The 8,508-nt window shown below is 46.4% G+C and overlaps 1 non-coding gene across 1 annotated transcript; it reads right to left on the reverse strand.

Annotated features, from left to right (window-relative positions):
- Positions 1-1,518: 1,518 nt before the first annotated feature.
- On the reverse strand, positions 1,519-1,603 carry TRNAR-UCG (transfer RNA arginine (anticodon UCG)). Its single transcript has one exon. It is a non-coding gene; the product is annotated as a tRNA-Arg (tRNA).
- Between the last annotated feature and the right edge of the window lie 6,905 nt (positions 1,604-8,508).

Consider the following 8,508-nt stretch of genomic DNA (forward strand, 5'->3'; position numbering starts at 1 on the left):
GCCCCCAGCCTAGTTTTTATCTCTTTGACATACAACCAACTGGAGGAAATGGCAGGATATCTCTTCTTCTTCTGTTTTTTTTTTTTTCCATATACTCTACATACATTCTCATTATGTTTACACATCATCAGGGAGCTACAAATTCCTGAAGCAATTGTCAAGCATGGCGTGGGCTCAGTGCCTGCTAGAGCTGCAGCTCCCCCCATGTCCTCATTCCCAAGATCACGAAGGCTCAGAGCTGGAGTGGCAGTAAGGCCAGGAGGGGAGGAGGTGATACTGATGGGCTGCAAGGGCAGAAACTCGGTCTCGGTCATGACTTTATTCCTCCACCCTTAGTGGTAAGTGTCCAGGCAAACAGTACAGATGACAGACACATCTTACTTTCCGTAACTCATGCCACAAATGTTCACCAAGCTCCTGCTGTGCTGGGCGCCGCGCTCGATCTGCTGCAGAAGAAACATGCAAACAGGACCCTCACCGATGCGGGGAGGAACAACAGTAGGTCACGGAACAGGACTCGAGGTGCCGAGCGCTTGACTGCAGGACAGGGGATCCTGTGCCCAGGTCTTCCCGGCCCCGGAGGCAGGGCTGGAGCCTCTCCGGTGATGGGTAGCGCAGTGCTCTGGACTGTGCTCCAGCAGCAAGGTCGCCAGCTCTGGACGCCAGAACTACGGGGGCTTCTCCGGCTGTCCCTTCAGAGAGGCTCTCGCTGTTGACTGCGGTTATAACAAACCATCGGTTAACCTGGCTTGAGGTTAGCTCTCCCTTTCTGTTTCTCCTCAGTTTTCTCCTCTTCCAGGGTTCCCTCCTTTTCCTAAGCAAGGGCTCAAGAAAGGAAGAAATCGACAGAGAGAAATGACACGCGTTGGTGAGGGGTTTTCTGTAAATTACGTTTGTTAAAGCCCAGCCTTTCCGTAGCCTATTTAATGAATTCCACTGAGGTCATTTTCAGTCTTCAAGTTCCTTCCCATTTCTTGTATTTCAAAAAGTGAGAGGTTAATTTCTTTCTTTTTAAAAATTAATAGCAACTAATTGGATCTACGATGAAGGCAAAATGGAGCCAATATTCTTACGAATTGTTGGCATGGATCTCTTCTGGGGAAAATGTGCAGAAGAACTGGGACAATGAGGTATGTTTTCTAACCCCGCTTTTTGTCACGGGTTCTCACTGCACAAAATTTACATATGGGCAGGCAGCTGTGACCAGAGAATATGTTGCCAAACAACCAAGGAGCTTGATTTTTTTTAATGTTTATTTATTTATTTATTTATTTAATTATTTTGAGAGAGAGAGAGAGAGAGAGAGAGAGAGCAAGTGGGGGAGGAGCAGAGAGAGAGGGAGAGAATATGCATACATATGTATGTATGTATATAATTAATACATGTTTTTTTTTAATTTTAAAAAATGTTTTATTTACTTTTGAGACAGAGAGAGACAGAGCATAAGCAGGGAAGGGGCAGAGAGAGAGGGAGACACAGAATCCGAAGCGGGCTTCAGGCTCCGAGCTGTCAGCACAGAGCCCGACGTGGGGCTCGAACCCACAGACCACGAGATCATGACCTGAGCCGAAGTCAGACGCCCAACCGACTGAGCCAGCCAGGCACCCCGATATATGGTTTTATATATTTATTTATATATTTAATTTTCAAATTTTTATTTATTTTCCCCAGCCTATTGAGTTATAGTTGACTCCTCACAGTGCACAGTTTAGGGCATTGATTTAATACATTTATATTTTGCAAAATGATTATCACCACAGCACAGCTAACACCTCCATCACGTCACATAATTATCATTCATTTTTCACGGTGAGGACCTTTGAAATGTACTCTCTTAGCAACATAAGAGCATATGATGCGGTATCATCCGCTGCAATCACCCTGCTGTCCGTCAGGTCTTCAGAATCTGTTAATCTTGTCAGTGCAAGTTTGTCTGCATGTATTTTCGATGTTGGCTTAAAATCTTGCTGAGACCGTATTATTAAAGGTAAAACATTCATCTTCTCAAAAACTAGGTTTGAGAGCTAAGTTATGGGATACATAGGAAATATCTTTGCTTTTGAGCTGGCCTGCATGTTTCCTTAGTTAAATCCTGGCTAGTCTCCCTTGCCCAGTGGTTATGAGTTCAGCCTTTGATACCAGACAGCCTGGATTCTCAGTGTTTATTCCCCTCTCAGCAGGCATGGCCTTAAGTTTCCTTATCTGCAAGCCACTTGCAGATTTACGGGACAATAAATGATAGCCTGAAGCATGTAGCTCAACCCCTGACATTAAGAATGATTTGGTAGCTGCCTTTGTTACTGGTTTCATTTCTTTATCATTATTATCCTTATGTATCTCAGCATCTCTCACTCCTTCAGCAAGTTTTTCCTGCCCTCAGAATTCTTAACAGCAGGGTGACCCCGTGTTTCTCTTGGGTTCCACCTTTTTTTTGAATTAAATATTTATTTATTTATTTTGAAAGAGTGAGAGAGAGCAAGGCGAGCAGGGGGAGGAGCAGAGAGAGAGAGGGAGAGAGAGAATCCCAAGCAGGCTCCATGCTGTCAGCACAGAGCCCCACGTGGGGCTCGATCCTACGAGCCGCGAGATCATGAACTGAGCCAAATTCAAGAGTCGATGCTTAACTGACCGAGCCTGCCAGGCGTCCCATGGAGTTCCATCTTCGAGGAACAGCTCAGAACAGAGACACTGAGAGGATTCCCGGTGCTGCTATCTGTAAAACTCAGACACCTCCTTATGGGGCGGCTCTGTTACTGTGCGTGTCTGTATCTTCACAGGAGTGTTGTAGAAGTGAAAAGTGTTGGTTGTAACATGACTGCTCAGATAGAGCTCGGGCCCCCCGTGGCTCTCCTCCCACCCACAAGTTCCTTCGCCTGGGAATTTCCATCTTCTGGCAATATACTTTTGAGATGTAGCATCACAGAAGCACATCGCCAGTATTTTATCCCGAAATAACCCTGTCCGAACTTGAAGCCAACAGCCCCATTCCCAATCGCCTTCTCCTCCTGAGTTCACAACGGAGCCCGTTTCATCCACCTTTCTCCAGTGGCGGGTTTCTAGAATTCTCCCCACTTTGATTTTCTAATTAGTCTTTACTGCAGAATTGGCCTAAGTGAAACAGAGGGCATGACCTTTTCTCACGATTCGGGAACGATGTATCTACGACCGTATTCCAAGATGGCATCAACTTTTGAGGAGCGTTGCCGACCTTACTGCCAAAAAATGTGGGGGTGTTAGTCGGCACTAACTGTTGTCAAGACATATCCTCTCTTGTGACCTGCAGTTGATTTTTGGAACTTAATGCAGGCGCTTCGGTCAATGAGCAAGATGCTTTCGTGACCTGTGACATTTTTACTGGTCCCGATTCCACTTATTTATAACAACATCACCCAACCCACCCAGTGGTCGTTCGCACCACTCCGTGCTGACCTGATACTGAACCTAGAAACCCAAATAACCCCTCAAAGTAATGTCAGTGCCTTCGAATATTCCAGGACAATGCTTCCCACGTGAAAACTAAGTAAAAATGTACTGCCATACAACCAGCATATGAAAGCCTGTGCAAAAAGTGAGGCGTTATTCATGGTGTAGAAGAATTCACTTTAGGAAAAAAAAAAACACCACCTCATTTTGACATTTTATCAAAAGCAGGTTTGAGTACATTCGTATGATTTGACGGATGTAAGAACATTACATTAGCACTCAACTTTCATGAGTATTTCCCTCCAACTAAATGGGAACCTTTCTGGGGCGCCTGGCTGGCTCAGTCTGTCGAGCATCCAACTCCTGATTTCAGCTCAGGTCATGATCTCGTGGTTTGTGGGATCGAGCCCTGTGTTGGGCTCTGTGCTGACCAGCCTGCTTGGGATTCGTTCACTCCCTCGCTCTCTCTGCCCCTGCCCTGCTCTCTCTCTCTCTCTGTCTCAAAATAGTTTAAAAGTTAAAAAATTTAAATGGGAACCTTCCTCATTTCGGTCCTCAATGAGTCAGTACGTCACTGGGGTAAATCGCCAGCCCCACACCAGGACCTCCAACGACAGTGGAGCAGGGCACAGCCTTGCTCTCCCCACCTCGCTGGCATCTGCCACTTTGTTCCCTTCGCTTGACTGCGGCCACAGTGTTTTCTCTGTCTCTTGAACACAGCACATGCATTTCCTTCAGTTGTGATGCCTCCCCCAGAATCACTCTTCTCCGTTCTTTGCAGGGACGTGTTCTCAGCATTCTGATCCAGCAGCAAATGCCAGCCCTTCCTCGGGGCTCTCCCTGTGCCTCTAATGTTAACTCCCGGCCCATTTAAACTCTGCCCCGTTTAATCACAATTCCGAGCCATAACCTTGACTTATTTTCTTCATAGAACTTTTCACGGAGATATAACCATACATCTTGTTTATTCCCAGACAGTGCCTGTTAGTGTCTGCTTTCCCGGTGAAATTAATTATTCTCAAAAGTGTTCTGGTTTAAGTACTAAATTATACAGAGATCATATTTATCACTTCTAGAAATATTTATGTATTTTTCCATATTATTCCTGGGTGTCTCTTCACTAGAATGTATGAACAGGGACTTTGTGCCAGGCAATTATCTAGGCTCTGGGAAGACAACAGTGAATAAAAAAAAATCATAAGGACGCCATAAATATTTTTTTGGTAGAACCAATTAAATGAATGAATTGCAGGCTTTCATATAATGTGCTTGTGCACGGACACATAAATGGCCTTAAGTAGAAATTCTGGTTCAGGTTTTAAGCCATAGTTATTCAAACTTACACTGCAAATAATATATAAGAAGGGAGAAAGTCACCCTCATTTGGAGGAGTGAGATTGCAAAGTAATTGTCAGAAAGTTTATTGAGAAAGAACTTTCTTTGGAAAGGTTTCTCCTACTACACAGCACGAAGCTTCCTGAAGAGGCAGTGGCTTATCTATTAGGAGCTGAGGTCCCCTCAGCACCGTTGCCAACTTTTTCTTTTCGATATCTCGCTTTGGTCTATGACAAGTTATTCTAGAGAACCCAGGCAGCATTCTTGCAAAAAGCAATAATGCCCACTCTCTGGATGAGATATGCATCACAATCCCGAAAATCAGCAGAAAATTTCATCCTCCACGAAAAGATGAATATTAACATCGAGTGAAAAGGGGTCCAGTTTTTTGGGTTTTTTTGTTTTCAAAATTATGCCAGGGCCCCTCCAGGCATTTTCCACTTTGATTTTGATTTGGGGGAACCTCAGTCAGTTGAGAAGGGCAGTCTGCATTGGCTCAGGGTCTGGCATGATAAAGGTGGAGGGCACTGCCGTTAATTTGCACCCCACAGTTTATATTCCTTATATTACTAAACGGACACGGCGGGCAAGAGAAGTGTGGTGCACGTTTATTATTTGGGGGCAGAGTTTGTTCAGCACAGAGGACAGTAATATGGGGGGGGGACCCCAAGGCTAGCCTTTGTAAGTGGAACGTTTGTGTGAATTAAGAACAGATTCTCCTCTGAGAGGATAAACTGGGAAAAAAAAAGCTGAAGCTGTGTTTCAACCTCCATTTTTCCCCTTGGCTCAGAAACTTAGGGCAGGGTACCCTCTACTCTCCTTCATGTGGAGGCCCTTAGAAATGGGCACACATTAGATAGCGGAGAATTTCAAGTTCAGTGGTGCGTAAAACTGATTGAAATTAAAATCTGCCCTGGTAACAGCTTAGATCTGCACTTAGTTCTTTCCTACCGCAGGGACGACCATTCCCATCCCAGACAAAGCATCATCAGTCCGGAGGTAGGAACTTGCAGGAGACCATTGCTCCCAGTCTTAGGGCGAGAACCGGTCAGGTAAGTCACGTGATCGTAGGTATTTTTAAAAGCAACGTAGGCCTGAGAACAGGGGAAAGCTAAGTGATCTGAATCCCAGTAAGAGACAAGCCCTTCCTAGAAAAGAAAAGAAGCTCTGATTACTTTTATCCTTGGCACATTTCTCTCTACCTCAGAAATAGTAGGATGTTTTACCCAAACGGCTTTCAGCTTTTCATCACAGGATGGAATCCGGGGGATTCCTGGTCACAGCGCGAATCCACCCCCCACCCCCACCTGTTTCTCGCGGGCCCTTCACTGAGAGCCCACAGTAGCAGCACCAAGGGCCCCAGCCCCGTAGGCTGCACAGAACCTTTCCTGAGTACGTGGCAGGGCCCTACTGAAGGCTTCGGGTGGCGCGGACCGAGAGAGATTCCCAAGGCATCACAGGCCTTTGCCGAAGGCAAGGCAGGAAGCAGCCAAAGCCTGATCGTAGCCGGATGAAAAATACGTCTCTGTCTCCCAAGGGTCAGGAAGCCGGCTGCTGGCTGGCAAATCCTAGAGAGATGTTCAGATTCTTACCAGTTCTCAGACCCTAAGGCTTGCTGAAGGGGAAGCCTCCACCCCGCTCTCCAAGTATTGGAAGCCAGGGGGACCTGAATCCAGTTAAAGCTGCCACAAAGCCCACACGCAACCCCATTACAGATGTCGGATTCAGCTTCTAAGTCTTTTGCGAAGGGCAAATATTACGTATTAACTTCTCAGTTATTCTTCCACCTAGAATGTCCAGCATGAAACGGTAACAACTAAAGAGGCAAACGAGGAGGCAAGAGAGTGCGATCCATCATCAGGAGGAAAAAACTCGTCATAGAATCAGACCCAGAGACATCCATTACGGAACTAGCAGGCATGGGCTGTAAAGTAATCCCAGTAACGGTGTTCGAGGATTTGAGGGGGAAAGATGCTTCAAAGAGCACGCGATGAACACGGGCAGAAGCTGGTCTGTGCCGGAGAACGGAGAAATCTATAAACCCACGATCAGAGTGAGAGCTTCTCGGCGCGCCTCTGGGTAACCGAAGAGAGCACAAGTCATATAGATCTAGGGGCTTTGGACATACACATGAACCAACTTGACCTGACTCACCCCAACACGGCACACAAGCTACGAGTGTATCCAGAAACGTTTACCGCCACCAACCACGTGCTGGGCCATCAAATCAGTCTCGCTTAGTTTTAAAAGAGTGACATCACAGGAGGTGCCTTTGCTTGAGACCCTCAGGGACCCGGGGAACAAGCGCCAGGCGAGAAACCCTGTGCACCTGGGGCGCTTCCCACTGGCTGTTATTGCTAAACCGCCTGTGTCGCAGAGTAGAGCCAGGAGGCGGCCGAGACGTGACCCCTTATGGGAGCCCCACTTAAAACAGGACCCCGGCTCCCAAGAGTGCCAGTGAGCTGCCTGGGTTGCCTGCCGATATCGGCCAGTCAGGAGGAGGTGCTCTTTTTCCTCTTCCCTCATTAGCATATTGGACGGGAGTGGGAACCCGAGGGAAACCCTTTCTGTATAAGCGGGGCCCCCCTCTGCCCCCGGAGGCCAGCCTGACTGCTCTGTGTTGGTGCTGGGGCTTCCTTGGGCTCTGCTGCAGCCCCAGTAAAGCGTGGCCCGTGCCTTTGATTTTCAGGTCCTGCAACACTCCGACAGCAAATGTTAAAAGTCATCGATGATATGATGTCTAGAAGAGCTCAAGTGGGAAATTATGCAACAACAACAACAACAACAAATCTGTGATTCAAAGGGATATTACAAAGGATGTTAGAGAATATTTAGAGCCTGCTTGACGACGAAAACAACATATCAAAATGCATATGCAGCCTGAGGCAGCGTGAGAAAGGAAGTTTATGGTCCTGTGCACGCAGATCATTGATTTCTTGCTTCTTCCCTTTCCTACAAACATCCGTGTCCAGAAGCTACAGATAATTAGGGTAAGAGCAGAGATCAATGAAATAAAGACTGGACAAATGATAGAATCAACAAGAACAAAAAGGAGGATACGCTGAAAAGACCTACAAAACTGAGGAATCCCAAGCTAGATTAATCAATAAAAAAAAGAAATAAGGTGCAAATAATCAGTATGAGAAAACTTTTTTGTGTGTTTTTTCATGTTTATGTATTTTTGAGAGAGAGAGAGAGAGAGAGAGAGAGACGGGGTGTGAGCGGGGGAGGGTCAGAGAGAGAAGGAGACACAGAATCTGAAGCAGGCTCCACGCTCCGAGCTGTCAGCACAGAGCCCGACACGAGCTCAAACCCACAAACTGTGAGAACGTGACCTGAGTCGAAGTCGGACGCCCAACCGACTGAGCCAAACGTGCCCAAAACGTGTGCATTTTATTACATGAAAATCATACTTCAATAAACACAAAATGAAGCAATTATGGAAAGGGTATCTCCGACCATGGGAACTGCTTCCTGAGCACATGGCTGGCACTTAGCAATCCTGTGTGTATACCGCTTTATTAACCACTGCCACATTAATGGTGACAAGAAACACATCACGTTTGGGATAGGATTCGCAAACTCTGAGAGAGTAAACAGCGTACTCCAGGCTTTAGAAAGCGCGTGGCAACATCAGGACTGAAACTCAAGTTTTTTCGCCTCTTAGTTTCTGCTTTTCCCAACAAGAATACTTTGCTATCCTTACCTTAGGAAAGCCCTGACGTAATGTTGCTTGTTTCGTCCTGAACC

The sequence above is a fragment of the Panthera uncia genome, chromosome A2 (assembly GCF_023721935.1).
Source record: "Panthera uncia isolate 11264 chromosome A2, Puncia_PCG_1.0, whole genome shotgun sequence".
Lineage (NCBI taxonomy): Eukaryota > Metazoa > Chordata > Mammalia > Carnivora > Felidae > Panthera > Panthera uncia.